The 20,868-nt window shown below is 35.7% G+C and overlaps 1 protein-coding gene across 4 annotated transcripts in view; it reads left to right on the forward strand.

Annotated features, from left to right (window-relative positions):
* Positions 1-20,868, forward strand: part of SPOPL (speckle type BTB/POZ protein like) — a 67,927-nt gene that overhangs the window by 24,421 nt on the left and 22,638 nt on the right. Inside the window, exon 1 of one of the 4 annotated variants that reach the window (XM_087435113.1) lies at positions 7,495-7,596. The exons of the other annotated variants lie outside the window; for them this stretch is intronic. The gene's annotated coding sequence lies outside the window, so the exon portion shown is untranslated. Of the gene's footprint in view, positions 1-7,494; positions 7,597-20,868 lie in introns of those variants that run through there. 4 annotated transcript variants of the gene reach the window in all.

The following is a 20,868-nucleotide window of genomic DNA, read 5'->3' on the forward strand; positions in this document are numbered from 1 at the left end:
GTAACCTTTTACTTGGGGCAGAGAGTTCAAATTGTAAAACAGCTCTTCCACTTAAGCCTCTCAATAGCCAAAGTAGAAAAAATTAAGGGCCCAAGTGAGTAGACCATAAGGTGAATGCCGGTATTTGCTTAACCCCTATGCATTTTGTCTTTTTTTAATCTGAGGCCCTGTGTCATTTCGTCATCCTCAGCCATACTCCTGGGTGCCCATCCCCTCCTCCCACTCCCCTCAGCTCTTTTGGCTTTGCCCTTATATAGGAATGCATATAGCCAGGAAGGAGGAATGGTCTTCCCATCCCTAGTCAGTTTGTTTCTTCAGGGTTCAGAATATTGCTATTGCTGTATTCTTCATCACCCCCCCGCCCCGTTCTTGCCCCCTAAGATTCTTCTCAATAGCACCTGTATCCAGATATGCAGCCACTGAGTTGAATCATTCTCCTGAGAATCACAGCTGTTTGTTTCTATTTTGAAGAGGAGACTGTCTCTCTGCGTTATACACATTTTAGTGAACTTTAGATAAACTGGTTTTAAGTGGTGGAAACTACAAGTTTGCTTTTCTGTTTTCATGTCTAGGTCTAAATTAGCTATTTCATTAATTCCCTCAGACCATATAATTAGTCCCCCTTACTCTTTTTTTAAACAAACACTGAGCATTGTGCTAGGCTTTGCATTATAGAAATGAATAAAACACCAAAGACCTTTGTAGAGATCATAGTTCAGGTAAAAACACAACCGTGCACATAGAATTCAAATAGTAACAGGCAGTAAATGAAGTGATGGAGGTGGTGGTAGGAATGTTTAATGTGAGCTGACTATGGCAATGAGTAACCAATTTCATTTTTCTAAGTGGGCATATGGTGTTATGTACTGCCTTTTTCCCCCTTCTTATAATGCTTTTTAAAAATAGAAGTCATAATTGTATTGAGATTCGTATTACATAGAGTAAAAAGAACAGAAAGTCACCTTCCCACTCCCAGTTCCACTTCCCGCTGTAAATTGCACCTGCTCTTAGTTGTTAGTGGTTTTATTAATAATGTTCTTTTTATTTATTAGCTCTAGACAACGTTAGCTACCTCTGTAAATGATAGTCTTGTTCTTCTCCCTCCTCAATCTCTCAGTTGTTATTTGTTGTTAATTTTACATCATCAAAGTATTTGTATTTTCTTTTGTAACTGTGATTTCTTTTTTGCTTTATTTATAGATCAATTCTAAAAATTTTAAACCTGGAAGTATTTATAATGTGATTATATAAACACTGCAGAACAAAGTAGAATGGTCTTGCAGAGAATGAAATGTAATCCTATGTACGTTAAAACTACCAATTGAAAATTTTCCAAGTGTCAGATTCTAGTGGATTCTCTTTTAAAAAGTTTTTTTTAGTTTCCTTCTCTTCCTCTGAGGCCTGTTCAGTTCTATTGTTTCTTCAAGTTAATGGGTTTTTTTCCTTGGGTTTCTTTTTCACTTGGTTAGGGCTGTGGTCTTCAAGATGAGGCATCCACATTAAAGGGGGTACATAAGATAATTTTGAGGGATGTCAGAATATATTAGAAATTAAATTATCCATAAACTTTTATCTGATTATTTTTAATTTTAATTTTGATATGCTTTATAATACACATAAATGTTAGTATAATGATATGTTAAAGAAACATACTGAGAGCATATATTCAAATGGTTTTTTACTCATAAAGATGTGTCGTACAAAAAAGTTTGGAGTTCATTTGGTTCACAATCCCTCGTTGAGTAATTTTCAGGATAGGCTGGCAAACTTTTCAAATATTTGCTGTCTGAAAATGTCATTTATTCGGCTTGCCTTCCTAAATAAATTTGAGTATGGAATTCTAAGTTCAAAATTTTTTTCCTTATAAACCTTAAAAGCATTTATCCTATGCCTTAACAACATTCACATTTCACTGTGACTTGTTCCTTTGTAGATAACATGGGAAGTTTTAGGATTTTTCTCTTTTTTGGTGGAACTCTGAAGTTTTCCAGGATGTGTCCAAGTTTAGATCTTTTTTCAGTAAGCATTCTTAGTACTTGGTGAGGCCTGTCTATGAACTCGTGTCTTCCTTCAGATCATGGAAATAGTCCTCTGTTTTTTTCTCTTTATATATCTCTATTATTCCTATTTTTATCCCCTTCAGGAGCACTTATTACGTGAATATTGGCTCTCTTCAATTTGACCTCCAGGTCCCTAACTTGTTTTATTTCCTGTATTCTTTGTGTTTTTAGTCTGTCTCCTCAAATGTAGTCTTTATCTTTTATTTTCCACTTATGTACCAGTTATACCATTTTATTTATCTTGCCAATTGAATTTATTTTATCACTTATATTTTTAATTAATAACAATTCTTGTTTTATGACTATTTCAAAGCAGTTTTTGTTTTATTCAAGTGAGTTTTATGAAAAACTTTTTGAAGAGTAGCATTCTGTCTGCTGAATTGTCTCCATTTCTAGCAGGGTTATTTTGTTTTGTTTTGCTTTCCATTTTTGGATCTTTTCCCAAATGTCTGTGGTCTTTGGTTTTCCATTAATATATTTTGGAATGAAGAACTACGTTGCTAAGTAATAGTATCTGGTTGGCATGGTTTTCTCTGAAGGATAGGTCTATTCCCCAGCAGGCCTCTTTTCTGAATGGGAAGGCTATGGTGATGTTTAAGTGTAAGTGGGTGATGTTTCAACATGATGACTTCTCTGTAGGTTGTATGGGTAGATTGGGAACCCTCACACACATATCAAAGTAAGGAGGGCTTTATTTTGTGTGGTAGAGTGCTTTAATGTTTAATTTCTGTTAGGAATTATCTCTTCTCCCCATCCCATCTCTAATGTCTGTTAAGATATTCAAAGTTAATCCAATCTGTGTCCTGTTTGTCTCTCAGGCACTGACACTCTCACAAGGAATGTACCCAGACAGGTGGCCCACTTCCTTTAGAGGGCAGTTCTTGGGCTCTGGCATGATGGCAAAAGCCACAAACTGCCAGTGTTGAGAAAGGGGAGGGCCCCAGCTGTCTCAGCTAGCCCAAATACTGTTTCTAAAATAATTAACCTGATGATCGCCACTTGGCCTTTTTCCTACCCTTTGTATTTGGTGAAAGGTTGGTTCTTCTTTGGGCCTCCTTGAAAGAACTATAAATACTTCCAGTATCTTGAATTGTGCTTTTTCTCCCTTAATTTCTCTGTTAATTTATTCCCATCTAGTTAATTTCTCTGCTAATTTGTTCCTATTAATCTGCCTTGGATTTCTCAAAATTTCTGATCCACCAATATCACCCTTTCTTATTTCCCAGTCCTGGTATGGCTTCATTCTTTTCTAAAAATTTGCTGTCATCTCATTGGTGTGTTGGGAAATAAAAGAGACAGATAAATGTGCTCACTTTACTGCTTTGAACCATGTACTGTTTTCAAAGTTCTATCTTGGGTACAATATCTGATCTAGGCATCTAGAAATTAGAATATTGTTAGAAGGCTATATATTTGTTACAAGAGTTTGGAAGAAGGTATGAATCCCCTTTGTTCTGGATTTTTTAAACGAGGCGTTTTTTTTTTCTGTTACTAACATGCTGGAAAGGAGGTCTTTAAGAATTTAGTGTATAAGCTTAGGCTCAGATAGAGGCAGGCATTGCCAGATTTTAGCGTTATAATCTTGGGCAGGTTGCATAGCCTTTGTGCACTGTAGTTTAATCATCTGTAAGATTGGCAAAGGCAGTTATTACCTTCCCCTTAGAGTGATTTTGGGAATCAAATTAGATAAATACTTAAGCCTGCCATATAGAAAGTCTTTACAAAATATCTATTCTTGGTATTATTAAATTGCTTCTATTTAGGAAAAAGTTAGTTATACTTTTTAGATAGCCCTTTCCTTACAGAACAGATAAGTTCCTGCAAAGTTGGCTATGAAGTGGATTATTATAAAATAAATTTTCACAATGATCCTCTTTATAATACTGAAGATGCATTTGTGGGAAAATATCCCTCTGTTATATGAGTTAAAAACTTTTGGTGAAGAAGTTTGTTGGTGGCTTACTAAAATCAGTAGCAAGCATACTTGCTGGGCTTTGGATACTAGAGATTCTTGTTCCCTCTTAGGAAGAAGCTGCTGGAATAATAGAGCTCTTTGCATGATTGGACTCAGAGGAAGTCAATAAATAACACTCGTATTACTTTTCGGTGTGTGCACTTCTGTAAAGTTATAATAAGTATGATGTATATTTTTATGGTCTTTTTGAGTATGTTTATAATCCCCACCCACCCACTGGTATCTCAAACTTTTTTTTTTTTTTTTTTGTGAGGAAGATCAGCCCTGAGTTAACATCCGATGCCAATCCTCCTCTTTTTGCTGAGGAAGATTGGCCCTGGGCTAACATCCGTGCCCATCTTCCTCTGCTTTATATGGGACGCCACCACAGCATGGCTTGAAAAGCGGTGCGTCGGTGTGCCCCTGGGATCTGAACCTGTGAACCTTCGGGCCGACGCAGCAGAACACGTGCACTTAACTGCTAGGCCACCGGGCTGGCCCCTCAAGCTCTTAAGTTGTGTGAAACCCCAACTTCTTATTCTCTTACACGAATCCTTTTTATCATTGAATTAAGTCTGTATACTAAACTGCAAACTTTGATAACATCCATAATTCCTCAAAATCTTGTCATTTATACCTCTGCTATTCTGACTTGTTATATCTTAAGTTAGTTTTACCTGTTTTAATGCTTTGTATGAGTGGAAGTTATACAGCATGTCTGGCTTTTTTGGCTTAATGTTACATGTATGAGATTCATCCATATTGCATGTTGTAATAGATTGTTCATTTTCATTGCTGTATAGTATTCCAGTATATGAATGTACCACAATTTATCCATTCTGTTGATGGATATTTGGATTGTTTTTAGTTTTTGACTGCCACAAGTGCTTATTTTCCTATTTATATTTAGAGTCCATCTAAGACCATTCTTGTACACATCTTTTGATGAACCTATGAATGTGTGCTATTGGCTATATACCCAGGAGTGGAATTGATGGATTGTAAGGTATTCATTTGTTTAGCTTTAATAGATATTGCAAGTAGTTTTCCAAAGTGGTTATATTAATTTGTGCTTTCGCTGTCAGTGTAATTTTAGACATTCAGTTCTCCATATCTGCTAACATTTATTGTATTGTCTTTTTTAATTTTAGCTATTCTGTTGCTTGAGTAGTGGTATCACATTGTTGTCTTAATGTGTTTGTGTGATGATTAATGAAGTTGAACACCTTTTCATATGTTTATTGACCTTTGAATATCCTCCTTTTTCCTTACTTTTTATGTAGTATTCAAGTTTTTGGCAAATTTTTCTGTTGGATTGCCTGCATTTTTTATAATAGTTTGCAAGAATTCCCTATATATTCTGGATATAAATCCTGTATCAGATACCTGTATTGCAAATTTCTTCTACTCTGTGTCCTACTTAAGAAATGTTTGCCTATCCCAGAGTTATAAGGATAGTCTCCCAGTTTCCCCCCAAAAGCTTTATTGCTTTACTTTCATATTTATTCTGAAGTATATCTGGAATTGATCATTGTATATGATGTGTCAAGATTTTATTTTTCTATATGATTATCCATTTGACCCAGTACCATTTGTTAAAAGACCATCCTTTGTGTACTGCACTTCATCATTACCTTTATTACAAATGAACTGGCTAAATATATATGCATGTTTCTGGACACTTTATTTTTTTCCTTTGGTCATATTCTCTATTTTTGCACCAATACCGCTCTGTCTTAATTTCAGCGGCTGTTTTTTGTTGTTGTTGTTGTTGAGGAAGATTAGCTCTGAGCTAACATCCATTGCCACTCCTCCTCTTTTTCCTGAGGAAGACTGTCCCTGAGCTAACATCTGTGCCAGTCTTCCTCTATTTTATATGTGGGACGCCTGCCACAGCATGGCTTGATAAGCGGTGCTTAGGTCTGCACCCAGGATCCTAACCAGAGAACCCCGGGCCACTGAAGTGGAGCACACGCACTTAACCGCTGCCCCACTGGGCCGGCCTCACTTTAAACCTTTTTATACCCTTGTATTTAAGTCTTCTCCAAACAGCAAATAGTTACTTTTTTTCCCCCCTCACACAGCTTTCCATAATGTTAATACCATATTAAACAGCAATTACATGTAAACACTTGTTGTTATATTAAATAATATAAAAATTTATATTTTTTATAAAATATATATAAAAATATTAAACTTATCAAAACTGAGAAATTAATATTGGCATGATACTGTTAACTAACTGAAGAATTGAATCATATTTTTACCAGTTTTTCCGCTATTGTCTTTACTGTCCAAGATCTGACATTGCACTTAGTTGTTATGTCTTCAGGTATTTGTTTATTTAATTCAGTCTGATAACTGGAGTATATAGCCTATTTACATATAATGTAATTATTTATAATCATTATCATCTTACTGTTTCTTTTCTGTATTTTTTATCTCCTTTTTTGTTTCTCTATTATATTTTTGGTTATGCTATCTCACATTTCTTCTAGGGGTTACCCTAGTGATTACATTATGCTTCATTGACTTGTTACAACTAATACCAATACTTATGCTTACCACTTCCTCAAGAATGCTAGAACCTTAGAACATTTTTTTTTTTATTTAGAACACTTTTTCTTCCATTTTGTCTCCATGCCTTTTACATTATTGTTGTTGTGCATACATTTAAGCCCCACAAGACATTACAGTTATTATTTTGTTGACCGATTTTGGAAAATTCTCATTTATCTTTTCAAATGTTGTGACTCCATTCACACATACGGTAGACTTGTGTACTATGTCTTACATTTGTCCTAGGTTCTTTTAGTATTTTCCATAATTTATTTTCTGCTTTGGTGCAAATACCCTTTATTGAGCTTTTAAAAAGTTTTCTAGTCTCATCTTTTGCTGTTTAGTCTGCTGTTACAGTCATATATTATTTTCCATTGTTTTCTAGTTCTAGAATTTCCACTTGCTTCTCTCTTAAGGAATTAAATTCTTGATACAACTCTATTTTTCGTCTGTTTTTTTCCATCTTTTCCTCTCTACTACAACACTTTCATCACCGTTATTTTAAAGTTCTTATCTTCTGAATGTCTGAAAGTTCTCTGGGTCTGTGTCTGTTGCCTGTTTTTTTCCTCCTAGTTTTCAGTCTTATGCATCTGTCTTTTGGCAGCCTGGTAATTATTAATTGAATACTAGCCATTGCAAAAATTTTAAAGGCTGTGGATGATATCTTCTTTTATAGAGGCTTCATCCTTTCCTCTCTTAGATATAAAGCACAGGGACTGAAACTTTGAGCCGGTCGGGGACTGCAGTGAATCAAGACTGAATTAAGGCTATTTGTACATTTGGTTTGTCCTTCTCCTATAGCCTAGCTTTCCAGGCCTTCCAAATAAGAGCCTGGTGTTCTTTCTTGGGCCCCTCTCTCTGGCAGATCCTGAACTCTAATCCTCGTCTCCTCAGCAATATGAGATATCTGAAAACTTTGCTGTGCTTTTTTGAAGGCTTGCGTTTTGGCTTCCTGCTCCATGCGCAGTCACCATCTGGCAGAAATCTGAAAGGGCACTTTTCATCAGGATCTTAGCCCCTCAGGTATCCTATTTTTATCTCCTACCCCACCAGGCCAACAAAGTCTTTGCTGATATTTCTACCCCTTGGCAGTGGCCCTCAGCCTGGGCAAAGCCTGGATTCTCACTCTGCATTGTGGCTAGAATCAGCAAATACTCTTAGAGGAAAAAGTAGCTATAGTCTATCAGCTTACATTTAGATTATTCCCTCTTGTCTGGAATCTTGGGACACCCTCGTCCTGATTGCTTGAGCAACTCTAGTTGCCTTTAAACAATTAGTTATTTTATTTTTATCCAAGTTCTAATTCACAGCAGAACTTAGTTCACCTGCCAGCTATTCCATCATACTCGGAAGTAAGACCCCATGATAGCCTCTTAAGTACTTTTTATACACATTATTTGTCTTGGTTATTTCCACCCTTATCACTACTGCCTGAATTATTTATCCTCAAATGTCACCTGTGAAGTTTTCCTTGCTATATGTCTGTTCCAGTACTTACTTTGTGCTAAGTGTAAGCACTTATATATATATATTATTTCATGTTATCTGCTCACCAACCATAGGGAATTGAGGTACTGTAATCCTTTAGTGGACAAAGGAAAGGCCCAATGTCTGTAAGATTATAGAATCCATGACAAAACAGTGATTCACGTTGGTCTCACTATAGAACTCTTGCTATTAAAATCTATGCTGTAGTTTATAGTCTTCCCATAATTCGTTTGCTTCCTTTAGAATTCAGCTCAAGGGCTATCTTCAGGACATCCTGTTCTGAAAACGCCTGGTTATTACTCTGTACCTTCCTCTATTATCGTATTGAAAGTATCCTAAAAGGTATCTGTTGTCTCTTCTACTATATTATAGTCTTCTCTAGAGTCAGGACTATGTATAATTCATCTTGGTACTTCAAGGTCCATTAGAGTACATGATATACCTAAGCATATAATAAATGTTTATTGCACTCCCATGAAGTCATCGTATGTTTAATTCAAAGAGATTTAAGAAAGTTATGATACATATATTGTTATTGTTTTATCACCTTTATAAACGTTTATCACAGCTTAATTATTCTTCCTGATAACAGTCTTAGCAAAACTGTTGAATATTATATATTAAGTTACATATTAACTCATTTCCTTTCATTATGTAATCATAGTCATCATATATATAAAATTGCTTTGACCTCAGACAGTATTTTCAGTTATAACTTCATGAAGCAATTCAGATAACTTTTATCATAAATATAGGGGGATTTCACAATTTTAGAGTGACTTACATTTTATTAGTTGAAGAATTAATAAACAAAAATGCTGTACGATTAACATCACAGTCGGTTAAGCTAGCTCCGTAAACATGCTGGTCACAAGTTTATGACTGGATAGAATTTTAATAGTATTCTTCAGATAGTGTGATTTAAAAAAAAAAAACAACTCTGCTGGATAATTCATATATTCCATTTGGTCTGGAAGCTTAATAGTTAACATACTAGGAATACTGCACAATTCAAGACAATTGTTAAAAACCTAGTAGTTTTTCTTTTGAGAGTCATTAAAAATCTGTTTAAGTACTTAATTCTCTAATAGTGGCTAATTTAGACTCAATAGTTATTGAAGAAACTTTGTAATTACTTCCATTACTTTTTTGTTTGTTTGACACTTTGAGTTTTGGTTTAGTTACCCTTTTTTTCGAGTTTTATTGAGACATAATTGACATTTATCAATGTAAGTTTAAGGTGTACCGCGTGATGTTGTGAAATGATTGCCACAATAGGTTCAGCTAACATTCATCTTCTCATACAGATACAATAAAAAGAAAAGAATAAAGGAAAAAGTTTTTCTTCTTGTAATGAAAATTCAGAATTTACTCTTCTAATAACTTTCCTGTATATCATACAGCAGTGTTAGCTATAGTTATCATGTTGTACATTGCATCCTTAGTAGTTAGCTTATAAGTGGAAGTTTGTACCTTTTGACCACCTACTTTCAGTTCCCGTACCCCCCCAACTCCCACTTGTTGTAACCACAAGTCTGATCTCTTTTTCTATGTTTTTTTTTTTTTTCTTTTAGATTCCACATATAAGTGAGAGATTCCACATATAAGTGAGATCTCTCAGTATTTGTTTTTCTCTGTTTGACTTATTTCACTTAGCATAATGCCTTCAAGGTCCATCTATGTTGTCACAAATGGTAGGATTTCCTCATTTTTTATGGTTGAATAATATTCCACTATATATGTATACCACAACTTCTTTGTCCTTTCGTCTATCTGTGGACACTAAGGTTGTTTCTATGTCTTGGCTATTGTAAATAATGCTGCAGTAAACATGCGGCTGCAAATATCTTTCAACTTAATGTTTAAATTACCTTTGGATAATTGCTGGATCATATGCTAGTTCTGTTTTTAATTTTTTGAGGCTCTTCCATACTGTGGATCCATTACTTCCATTACTTTTTAATCACAAAAGAAATATGTATCTGTGGATATGGACATGTATGTGCAGATACTTTTTTTAATGAGATAAAATTCATATAACATAAAATTCACCATTTTAGTAGTTTTAAAGTGTACAGTTCAGTGGTATTTAGAACGCTCATAGTGTTGTGCAACCAGCACCAGTATCTAGTTCCAGAACATTTTTATTACTCCAAAGGGAAACCCCATACCCACTGAGCACTCACTCCCGATTTACCCCTGCCTCCAGCCCTGGCAACCACTAATCTGCTTTCTGTTTTTATGTATCTGCCTATTCTGGATATTTCATATAAATGAAATCATACATTGTGTGGCATTTTGTGTCTGGCTTTTTTCACTTAATATGATATGTTGCGGTTCATCCATGTTGTAGCATATATCAGTACTTCATTACTTTTTATGGCTACATAATATTCCATTGTGTGGATTATACCACATTTTATTTATCCATTTATCTGTTGATGGTCATTTGGATTGTCCATCTGTGAATTGATTATTAGCCAATAACATTTTGGTTATTGTGAGTTAAAGTTCTTGTCTGCTGTGAATATTGTTGTGCAAGTTTTTGTTTGAACACCTGTTTTTGATGATTTTGGATGTATACTTAGGAGTGGAGTTGCTAGATCATAGAATCAAGGTAATGTTTCACTTTTTGAGGAACTGCCAAGCTGTTTTCCACAGTGGCTGAACCATTTTACATTTCTAGTAGCAATATACAAGGTTTTTAATTTCTCTACATCCTTGCTGACACTGGTACTTTTCCATTTTTTTTATTATAGCCATCTTAGTGACTTTCTTTTGTGTGTGTGTGAGGAAGATCAGCCATGAGCTAACATCCATGCCAGTCCTCCTCTTTTTGCTGAGGGAGACTGGCCCTGGGCTAACATCTGTGCCTATCTTCCTCTACTTTATATGGGACGCAGCCACTGCATGGCCTGACAAGTGGTGCCTCAGTGCGTGCCTGGGATCCGAACTGGGCTGCCAGCAGCGGAGCGTGTGCACTTAACCACTATGCCACAGGGCCAGCCCCCGACTCTTTTATCCTTGTCTTTTGCTTTCATCATTTTTGCTATGGTGTGTCTGTGGATCTCTTTGTATTTATCCTACTTGGAGTTAGTTGAGCTTCCTAAATGTGTATATATGATTGTTTTTCAGTAAATTTGGGAAGTTTTCAGCCATTATTTCTTTGAATATGTTTTCTACTCCCTTTGTCTTTCCTCTCCTTTTAGTACTCCCATTATATGCATGTCAGTGTGCTTGTGTCCCACATTTCTCTGAGGCTCTGTTCATTTTTCTTCCTTCTTTTGTCTCTAGATTATATAATCTCTATTGATCTCTCAGCAAGTTTAATAATTTTTTTGCCATTTCATATCTACTGTATGTGAACATAACTCCTTATGTGAATTTTTCATTTCAGTTATTGTACTTTCCAACTCCAGAATTTCCTTTTTTGAAAAATAATTTTTACTTCTTTATCGCTATTCTTTATATTTTGTGACGTTGTCAACATACCTTCCTCCACTTATTTAATCATGATTTTCTTTAATTCATTAGGCATATTTACAATGGCTATTTTAAAGGCATTGCTTATTAAACCCAACATCTTGCAATCACAGACAGATTCTGTTATCTCCCTTTTGCCTGTTACATGGGTCATACTTTGCTGTTTCTTTGCATGCTCATAATTTTTAGTTCAAAACTGACATTTTATATAATTCTTGGAAATTCTTGGAGCTGGTTTCTCCCTTCCAGTCTATGTTATTGTTTCTTGCTTGTTTGTTTAGTGACTGGCTGAGTTATTTTAGTGGAGTCTGTTTTACTCTCCTTCCATCCCCTGCCCCCATACACACACACACACACACACACACAGTGTTAAGCCTCTGGTGTTGCTCCTCAAAGGGACACAGTCTTGGGTTTTCCCAGTTACCCTGGGATGACAGTGGTTTTGGCAGGGCTCTCTTTGACTGTCTCCTTCCTTGACCACATACAGCTGTTAAGGTCCACTAATCTAGTGCTAATTGCTCTATTGTTTTTAGTATTCCCTGGGCATTAATTGTTCCAAGGACTGAACTAATAAAAATTTGAATTCCTTTGGAGTGATAATTTCCTTAGTCAGTGCTTCATTTGTTTCTGACCCCAGGCAGGCTCCTCCTAGCTGTCCCTCTTCTTGTTCTCTCTGGCTAATAAACCAGCCTATAGTTTATCCTTTATGTCCAATGATTCCTCCAGTCTCCTCTCAGTTGCCTTTTACCTTACTCAGTTACCTGTTTTTTTAGAGTACCCTGTCCCATTTCCTTGCAAATGAAGTCAGTATTTTTCTGGGAAGAGATTTGGAGCTATTTTATGGCCCCCTTTGCTCCACAGGCAGTATCTCCAAGTCAGGTCTCTGGAGTATGGAGTGGGGACAGTGATGCATTTCTCTGCTAGTGATATCTCTGCTCTAGGAGCTGAGCACTTGGTGGAATGGGGTAGAGGAGAGGAACGGTACCCTCAGGTCTCCTTGGCTTGGCTCTCCCAGTGTGGAACCCCCACCTTGCAAGCTGAAACAATAGAATTTTGTGCCCCAGCAGCACCACACCCAACATATAGCCTACATCCCGCCGGTGGGGGCTGCATGAAAGAAGGGACCCCCCCCCCCCCCCCCGCCACCTCACCTCTTGGCCACATTAACCTGGTAACTTAGCTTCACCAATAGGTAGCTTGAGGCAAGATGAGAAATGTTGATATCCTGCCCTTCCCAGGAAGATAGACCCGTGAGCCCACTGGGGAAAGAGGGAGTCCTTTGCTCTTGGCTGTACCAGTCTAGAGTGGAGTTTGTGACTCCTTGAGCTGGAAGGATGGAGGGAAGAGCAGGTTCTGGTTCAAACACCACAGACTTGCACTTTTCTTAGAGTCCCTAGTAGATTTTCTTGAATACATCTTTCTTCTTTGCTCTGTGGCCCCAGGACCATTTCCAGAGAAAGTGGTTGTTCTTTTATAATTTTCACCTGTTTTACTGGAGAGCAAATCCATGGAGTTCCTCAGGCTGTCATGCTGCAAGGTTTTTTTTGATTAATGATTACTAAATCATTTAGCAAAAATCATTAATCAAATCAATCTCTTTACTGGTTATAGATCTGTTCAGATTTTCTGTTTCTTCTTCAGTCAGTTTCCATAGTTTGTGTTTTTTAGGAATTTGTCCATTTCTTTTAGGTTATCTAATTTGTTGATGTACAATAATTCATAGTATTCTCTTATAATCCTTTTTATTTCTGTCAGATTGGTAGTAATATCCCCACTCACTTCTAATTTTTGTCATTTGAGTCTTTTCTCTTTTTCTCTTGATCACTCTAGCTAAAAGTTTGTCAGTTTTGTTGATCTTTTCAAAGAACCAACTTTTATTTTATTTGAGTCTGTTGTTTTTCTGTTCTCTATTTTATTGTTTTCTCTCTAAACTTCGTTATTTCCTCCCTTCTGCAAGCTTTGGGTTTAGTTTGCTCTTCTTTTTATAGATCCTTAATGTGTAAAGTTAGCTTATTGATTTTAGTTCTTTCTTTTTTTTAATGTAGGGGTTTATAACTACACATTTCCCTCTGAGTGCTGCTTTCATTGCATGCTATAAATTTTGGTCTGTTGTGTTCTTATTTTCTTTGGTCTCAAAGTGTTTTCTCATTTTTGTGATTTCTTTTTTGCCCTTTGGTTATTTACAAATATATTAATTTCCACATATTTGTGAATTTTCCAATTTCTCTTCTGTTATTGATTTCTAGTTTGATTCCATTGCAATCAGAGAAGATACTTTGTATGATTTCAATCTTATAAATTTTATTAGAGACTTGTTTTCTGGCGTAGCATATGGTCTCAATGGAGGATGTTCCATGTGCACTTGAAAAACATGTATATTCTGCCATTGACAGGTGAATCTCTGTTAGGTTTAGTTGTTTTATAATGTTGTTCAGGTCCTCTGTTTCTTTATTGATCTTCTTCCTGGTTGTTCTATGCATTATTGAAAGTCAGGTATTGATATCTCCAACTGTTATTGTAGAAATGTCTCTGTCTCTCCAATTTTGTTAGTTTTTGCTTGATATAATTTGGAGCTCTGTTTTTTGGTGCCTGTGAGTTTATGGTTGTTATGTGTTCTTGATGGATTGACCCTTTCATCAATGTGTAATGTCCTTCTTTGTCTCTTGTAACAAGTTTTGACTCAAGTCTATTTTGTCTTATGTTAGTATAGCCACCCAGCTCTCTTTTGGTTATTTGTATGGAATATCTTTTTCCATCTTTTCACTTTCAACTTATATTTGATTTCCATATATACATCAAACCAAAAAAAAAAATACTTTCCTAGTCTTGTAGAGATTGGCTCTCTGTTGGGACACTCTTTCAACTCTTAGCCAGGCCATTTACAACTCTGCCTTAGTCTTCACTTTCTGCTTGTTTGGCACCCAAAGGTCAGCTGGAGTTGATAGCTTAGGGTCTTCTCACATATTTTCCAAGCATGTATTTGGCCCCAGGTATGCACATGGCCTTCTAGTTTCCCCAGTATATGTGGGAGCTTTTCAAAGCCATCTTCCCCTCGAGCGTATTTATCAGCTTCTTTCTTTCTTTTATCAGCTTTCCTGTCTGGCTATTGCTTGCCCCATCTCTTATAGCTTGCTCCAGGCAGTTGCTGCTAATACATTTGCCATTAGATGCTTTTAACAAATGCTGCCCCCCAGAATGCTGCTTCTACCCTGGGGAAGCTCCATGGCAGGTGAAACAAAGGCAAGCCCCTGAGCTGATCCTTCAGGGGACTGGACAAAGCATACAACCACAATTCTTTCAGAATAAGTCCATATAGCTCCCTCTTGTACCAGCAGCCTGATGTCAGTGGGCTGATGTCATCTCAGCTGCTGCGGAATTGGGGAGGGGGCCATGGTGAGTGAGTATCTTAAAACACCACAGCTCTTACTCTCTGAAATTCAGCAACTGCATTCTTCATTAAGTATTCTCCTGGTTTTATGTTTTTGATTGAATTCCAAAGTTCTGAAAAAGTTTTTGCCATCTTATTCATTGCTTTTGTTGGAGGGATGGAGTTTTGGAGTTCCCCACTTTGCCATTTTTGGTGACATCTATGTATTTTTTTACATATCTGTGAACTTCTATCCATATAGTTTAGGGATTCACAGATATATAATAAGAATGTGAAGAAATTCATTGTATGATAACAAATTCAGGATACAGATAACTTCTGGTGGGGAGTGATTTGATGGTGGGAAGATATACAAGGATGGCAGGAAGGGCCGGCCCCGTGGCTTAGCGGTTGAGTGCGCGCGCTCTGCTGCTGGCGGCCCGGGTTCGGGTCCCGGGCGCGCACCGACGCACCGCTTCTCTGGCCATGCTGGGGCCGCGTCCCACATGCAGCAACTGGAAGGATGTGCAGCTATGACATATAGCTATCTACTGGGGCTTTGGGGGAAAAATAAATAAATTAAAAAAAAAAAAAAAAAAGGATGGCAGGAAGATGGTTGTTTGACAAATGATTCTTTGTATATTTTCTGAATATTCGAAATCTTTTATAATAAATGTATGTAGCTGTCTGTGTGTTTGACACATAGAACATTAATTCTGGCACTCAAACATTTTGTTAAAGTAGAAAATTACATACGTGTTTATTCCAATAATGAGTAAGTGTCTTGCTTTCCTTTAATAGGTAAAACTAGGAAACTTCACCCTTAAAATTTTTTTTAAAAGTGTATTTAAAATATGGAAGAAACCTTTACTTATTTGTTAACGTGTGTAGATTCATTGTCTTATATAATTCTCTAGATCTTATTTTGATTGTGCTCTCTCTTTCTGCATGCTTTTCTGCAAGAACAAGAATAAGAAGTCCTGAATGTAGTTGGTAGTCTACTGTCTGTCTTATTTTTTTTTTTCTTTTGAAAAGAAGAAAAAAATAGAATACTGGACATAGCGCTGAAATGGACATTGGGAGATCTTTGTCTTTGTCCTTCTTCTAATATTTATCTAGCGGTGTAAACTTGCACAGTTTATTTCTCTAGTCTAATCCATTTCTCTCATCTCGGTTCTCATCTATAAAATAAGAGTTGGACCAGATAGGTAAGGGCTATTTCAGCTCAGTGATATCAGGAGGGGCAGCATGATTCTATAGAAAGAATATAGACTTTGGAGCCAGGTAAACTTGTGATCAACCACTTTCTGATTACTTACTGTCTAAAGGAAGCTTTCTAACCTGTCTATAATCATTTTTCTCATTGTTAAGATGGGATTATTACCACCCATCTCATAGAGTTGCTGAAGAATAAAAAGGTGTGTAATGTCTCGTAAGGTCTCGTAAGGGCTCACAAATGCAGTCAGCTCACCAACATTCTCCATGTCTCCATCCCATAACTACATCATTTGAAGGAGTAGCTGGAAAGAAAACAAAAATCTTTGTAACCTTTTATTTAGTTTGCTTTTATATATGAATTATGTTGTGAGTTACACTTGAGGAAAGTAATAGCTCTTGTAGCAGCATTAAAGAACTTTCTCTTTACTCTCCCGATTTTTTAACTTATTTTTTATTTGTGTATTTTATTAGTATTAAATTGGCTAGTGTCTTCTTTGTATAGAAACTCAACTTTAACCATAATCTTAAATGTTTTTCTGTGACTTACCATCTTCATTGACCTGACATCTCTCAATCTATGCTTCTTGGAAAGTAACATACACACACAAATGCACACATTACATATTTTCTGTGGGTTCATATGAGTATGTAGATAATTATATTTCTTACTTCTTTTAAAAATAATGACTTTTATTTCTTTGCTAATTAAAACTTAATACCTTTAGAAAATATAAACAGATAAACGAAACTCACCACCCAGAGTTTAGTAATATTTAGATGTATGTCTTATCAGCATTATCACTGCAGTGCCAAAGTGCACCTCAGTGCATCTATGTGCCAGTCTGTTTCTCTTTATGTACCTGTACCTATATTAACTGTATATGCTATTTATATTTACAAAAGTAAGATCCTTTTAGGCATATTCTTTGTCTGATTTTTTTTATATACAACATATTACTTTCCTTATCATTAAGAAAAAATTTTAATACACTCTTAATGGTTACATAGTTCTACATGTATATCAAAAAACATACTGTGTTTATACGTAATTATCTTTTCCCACAGTTGTAATACTTGTCCCAGGATGAATTTCTACGATGAATCTGACAAAGATTTTCTTTTGTTACTAATTGTAAAATTGTCCTACAGAAAAGGCTTACCAGTAAAATAATGTCTGCTTCTCTGCAGTTTTGATGGCTGTCGGGATTGACAGTTTAAAATAATCTTCAGTACTATAGGTGAAAACTGGTATGGATTCTTTTTGTATTTCATTGATTATAAATGAGATTAAACTTTTTTTCCTTCTGTGAATTGCTTCTTCATCTCACTACCTTTTTGTGAATGTTTTTGAAATCATTCTTAGTTGCCAGAAATCATATAAATGGTTCTCATGGACATCAAATAATGCCGTCGGCATTTTCATTCTTATGAAATTAGTACTTATTTATTAGCATCATTTCCTTCCCTTTTTGCAAGAATTTTCACCATAAAAAATGAGAAAGGAGATTACTAAAACAACTTTATAATTCTTATTCACACTAGAAATGTATGAGAGGCCTATGCATATACTCTCACCAACCTTTTGGATTGTTGCCAGTCTGTTTATTAAGAAATGGCTCTTAATTTAGTTTTAATTTGTATTTCTCTAATTATGAGTAAAGTTCTTTTTCTGTGAATTATTTGTTTGTATTCTTTGCTTTTTCTAATTTTTAGGAATTCTTTATATATTAGGGAGATTAACCCTTTATGTGCTATATGCATTGCAGATACTTTTCTTGGTTTGTTGTTTTTGAAATTGGTCATGATGGTTTATTTTATCAGCTTGCTTCAGAGCCTCTGCAAAAGTATTGACTAGAACAGGTCCCTTTCACATATTCCTAACAGGGAAGTCCAGTAGTCATTATTCTTTCATTTATTAACTGTATTTATTAACTATGAATTTGCTTAAGAGAAATATCCAACTCAGATTTCTGCTCCTATTTCTACCTTCAGCCCATTAGACAACAATGGTAGTTTTACCATCCCAGGGCTTGCCAGGAAAACCAGCAGCTTTACTGTTGAATGGGGTGGATTTAATTTGGAGCTGGGGAACCTCTGGCTTTGTCAATAAACTCAGTGTGAAGGAAAGGGGGCAGCCTCTAAGCAGCTTTGCTAACCAGGCAAGAAAAAATTAAGAATAAAAAAAACAAACAGACATCAGCAGCCACCCAATATGGTGGAGACAGATGCTGCAGTTAAGTCCAGACAAGTTATTAAAAAGAAACGACAACCCGTAGAAAAACAACTCGGAATCTGGAGTTGCTACAGTATGTTAACTAAAAATGGCCAGCTTTCAGCCAAAAATCATGAGACATGCAAAGAAACAGGAAACTGTAACACATATTCAGAAAAAAAGCAGAAGCCAAACATAAAACTACATATTGTACAGTTCTATTTACATGAAATTTCTAGACAAGGTATAACTATAGACAGCAGATTAGTACTTGCCCAAATCTGGGAATGGAAAGGACCTTTTGGGATGATGGAAGTATTCTAAAACTGTATTGTGTCAATGAGTGCACAACTGTATAAACTCACTAAAACTCATTGATATGTACATTTAAAATGAGTGAATTTTGTGATATGTAAATTGTCTTAATAAAGCTGTTAAATATGAAGGGAGAACCAACATCTTTAAAATGACGATACTCTATTAGTGATCTCAACTTCCTGTTGTGACTGTTTGCTGTACTGTTTTCGAATAAAAGCAGGTAACATTTGTGGTTTATAAAAGGTAATTGAAGATAATAACTGGAGGTACTTAAGAGCAGTACCTAATTTTTATGTAGAAGTGAATAATTCTTGTTAAAGTGACAACATGCAGTGCAGTGCTCTTAAATTGTGTATTCACTTTTCTTTGAAGCACCTGTACTTTCTTCTGTGATTCATCGCCTCTATTCTTGAGTGTTTAATTAAGGAACATTCACTCTTCTTCACTTCTACTTTAATGCTGATTGTGACTTTTAAGTGTTCCTGATAGACTATTTCCAGTGTTAGCATCCTGACTTTCTTGCCTGGCTACCTTGCTGATGCCCCAATTCGTTTTGTAATGAGGCAAGTACATCACATGATAGGAACTCGTGTATGTGAGGAACCTGCATAAATATTTGAGTGAGTGTATTAGTATTAATGCCATAATTGAAAAGGGAAATTACATAAACAATCTAATCATAAAGGATTAATTTTAAAATTGTTCCATTTGAAGTAGTTCCTGATATTGCATATATCACTTTATTGAAATTGAATCTCTCAGCCTCCCGCAATTACTCTTCTGTCTCAATCTTCGTCATCTGAGTATATGGCATTGCCATCCTGCTAGTTGCTCGAGTGCCAAATTAGGACCTATCCTTGATTTCTCCTTCCAGTCAATGGGACCGCTTTCCCCATCTCCACTGTCATGCCGTATTAGCCTGTCACCACTATCTCTTGCCAAACTACTCTTAATGTCCTAATTGTTTTCCTGCTCTTGTCAGTTTATTCCCTGAAAAACTGTCATTCTCATCTTACTGCTCTCTAAATTACATGGTTATTCCCCTGCTTAAAATTCTTCAATGACATCAACCACATTGGACTACTTTCTTTTCCTTAAATTTTCTCAAATTCTTTCCTGCTCTAGGGCCTTTGCACTGGCTATTCTTCTCTCTTGCAAACCCTTCCCTTAACTTACCTCTGCTGTTTTTTTTTTAATCTTTTAGTTCTCATCTCAAATATCAACTCTTCTGAGAACCCTAAACTGATTACTCTATCTAAAGTAGCCTCCTCAATACCTAATTGAAGAATTTTCAGCTGTTGCATAGCAACTACTCTATCCTATCTCTCTTCTTTTTTTTTTTTTGTTTCATTTACTGCAATTTGTTATCTTGCTTAGTTATTTATTTACCTGTTCATGGTATGTTTCATTTCCCCCAACGTGTTTCCTGAGCTTGAAGATTATATTATAAATAGTGGCTACTTAATAAGTACCGGTGGATGAATGAATTGTGATTAATTTGTCAGAAGAAATTTGCCAAATTTAGTTCTTCCTTTGAAGTAAATTTTAAATCATTTAAGTTGGCAGTTTGTTTGTTGTTTTTTTCCCACAAAATGGCTTCTGATTTGAGTCAGCTATTTCTTGATTCTAAGGATCTGATAAATTTATATAGTTCCAAAACTAAGTCCTGTGCCCACTGATTTTGTGCCTTAAGAATAATTGTTATTTCATATTACTTAATATTTTATTCACTTGACTTATTTTGTCACAGTGCTTTAAGAAGTATTTTTTTGACATGTCTGTATAGTTTTAAAATATTATGGATTTGTTATACTTGTTCAGAGGTATAAAAATAAGAACTTCTTCATTATGGTGGGTTTTTGTCTTTGTTTTCCCTTTTGATTCATCTGTCTTTGGCTGGAAAATAATTTGACTGAATTTATTCCTCCACTAAATAGCTATGGAGGTGGTATACATATTTTACACATCTAGGAATGAATTTTTGCTGCTTTAAACATGAATAGAAACATAATGCAGTTTAGAATCCTTGTGATACAGCTCTTTTCTCCTTAGAACTTGGTAGTAATTATCCTGTTTTCTTCAGACATATAACAATGGGAGAAAAATGGGGCCATCTTGGTTTTTGTTCCTTTAAAGGAACATGTATACTTATAACATTTTGTTTCTGATTTTGAATTTCACAGAACTATATCTCAGTGGTGGTTTCTTA

This window comes from Ceratotherium simum, chromosome 9 (assembly GCF_057802395.1).
Source record: "Ceratotherium simum simum isolate JZ-2026a chromosome 9, ASM5780239v1, whole genome shotgun sequence".
Lineage (NCBI taxonomy): Eukaryota > Metazoa > Chordata > Mammalia > Perissodactyla > Rhinocerotidae > Ceratotherium > Ceratotherium simum.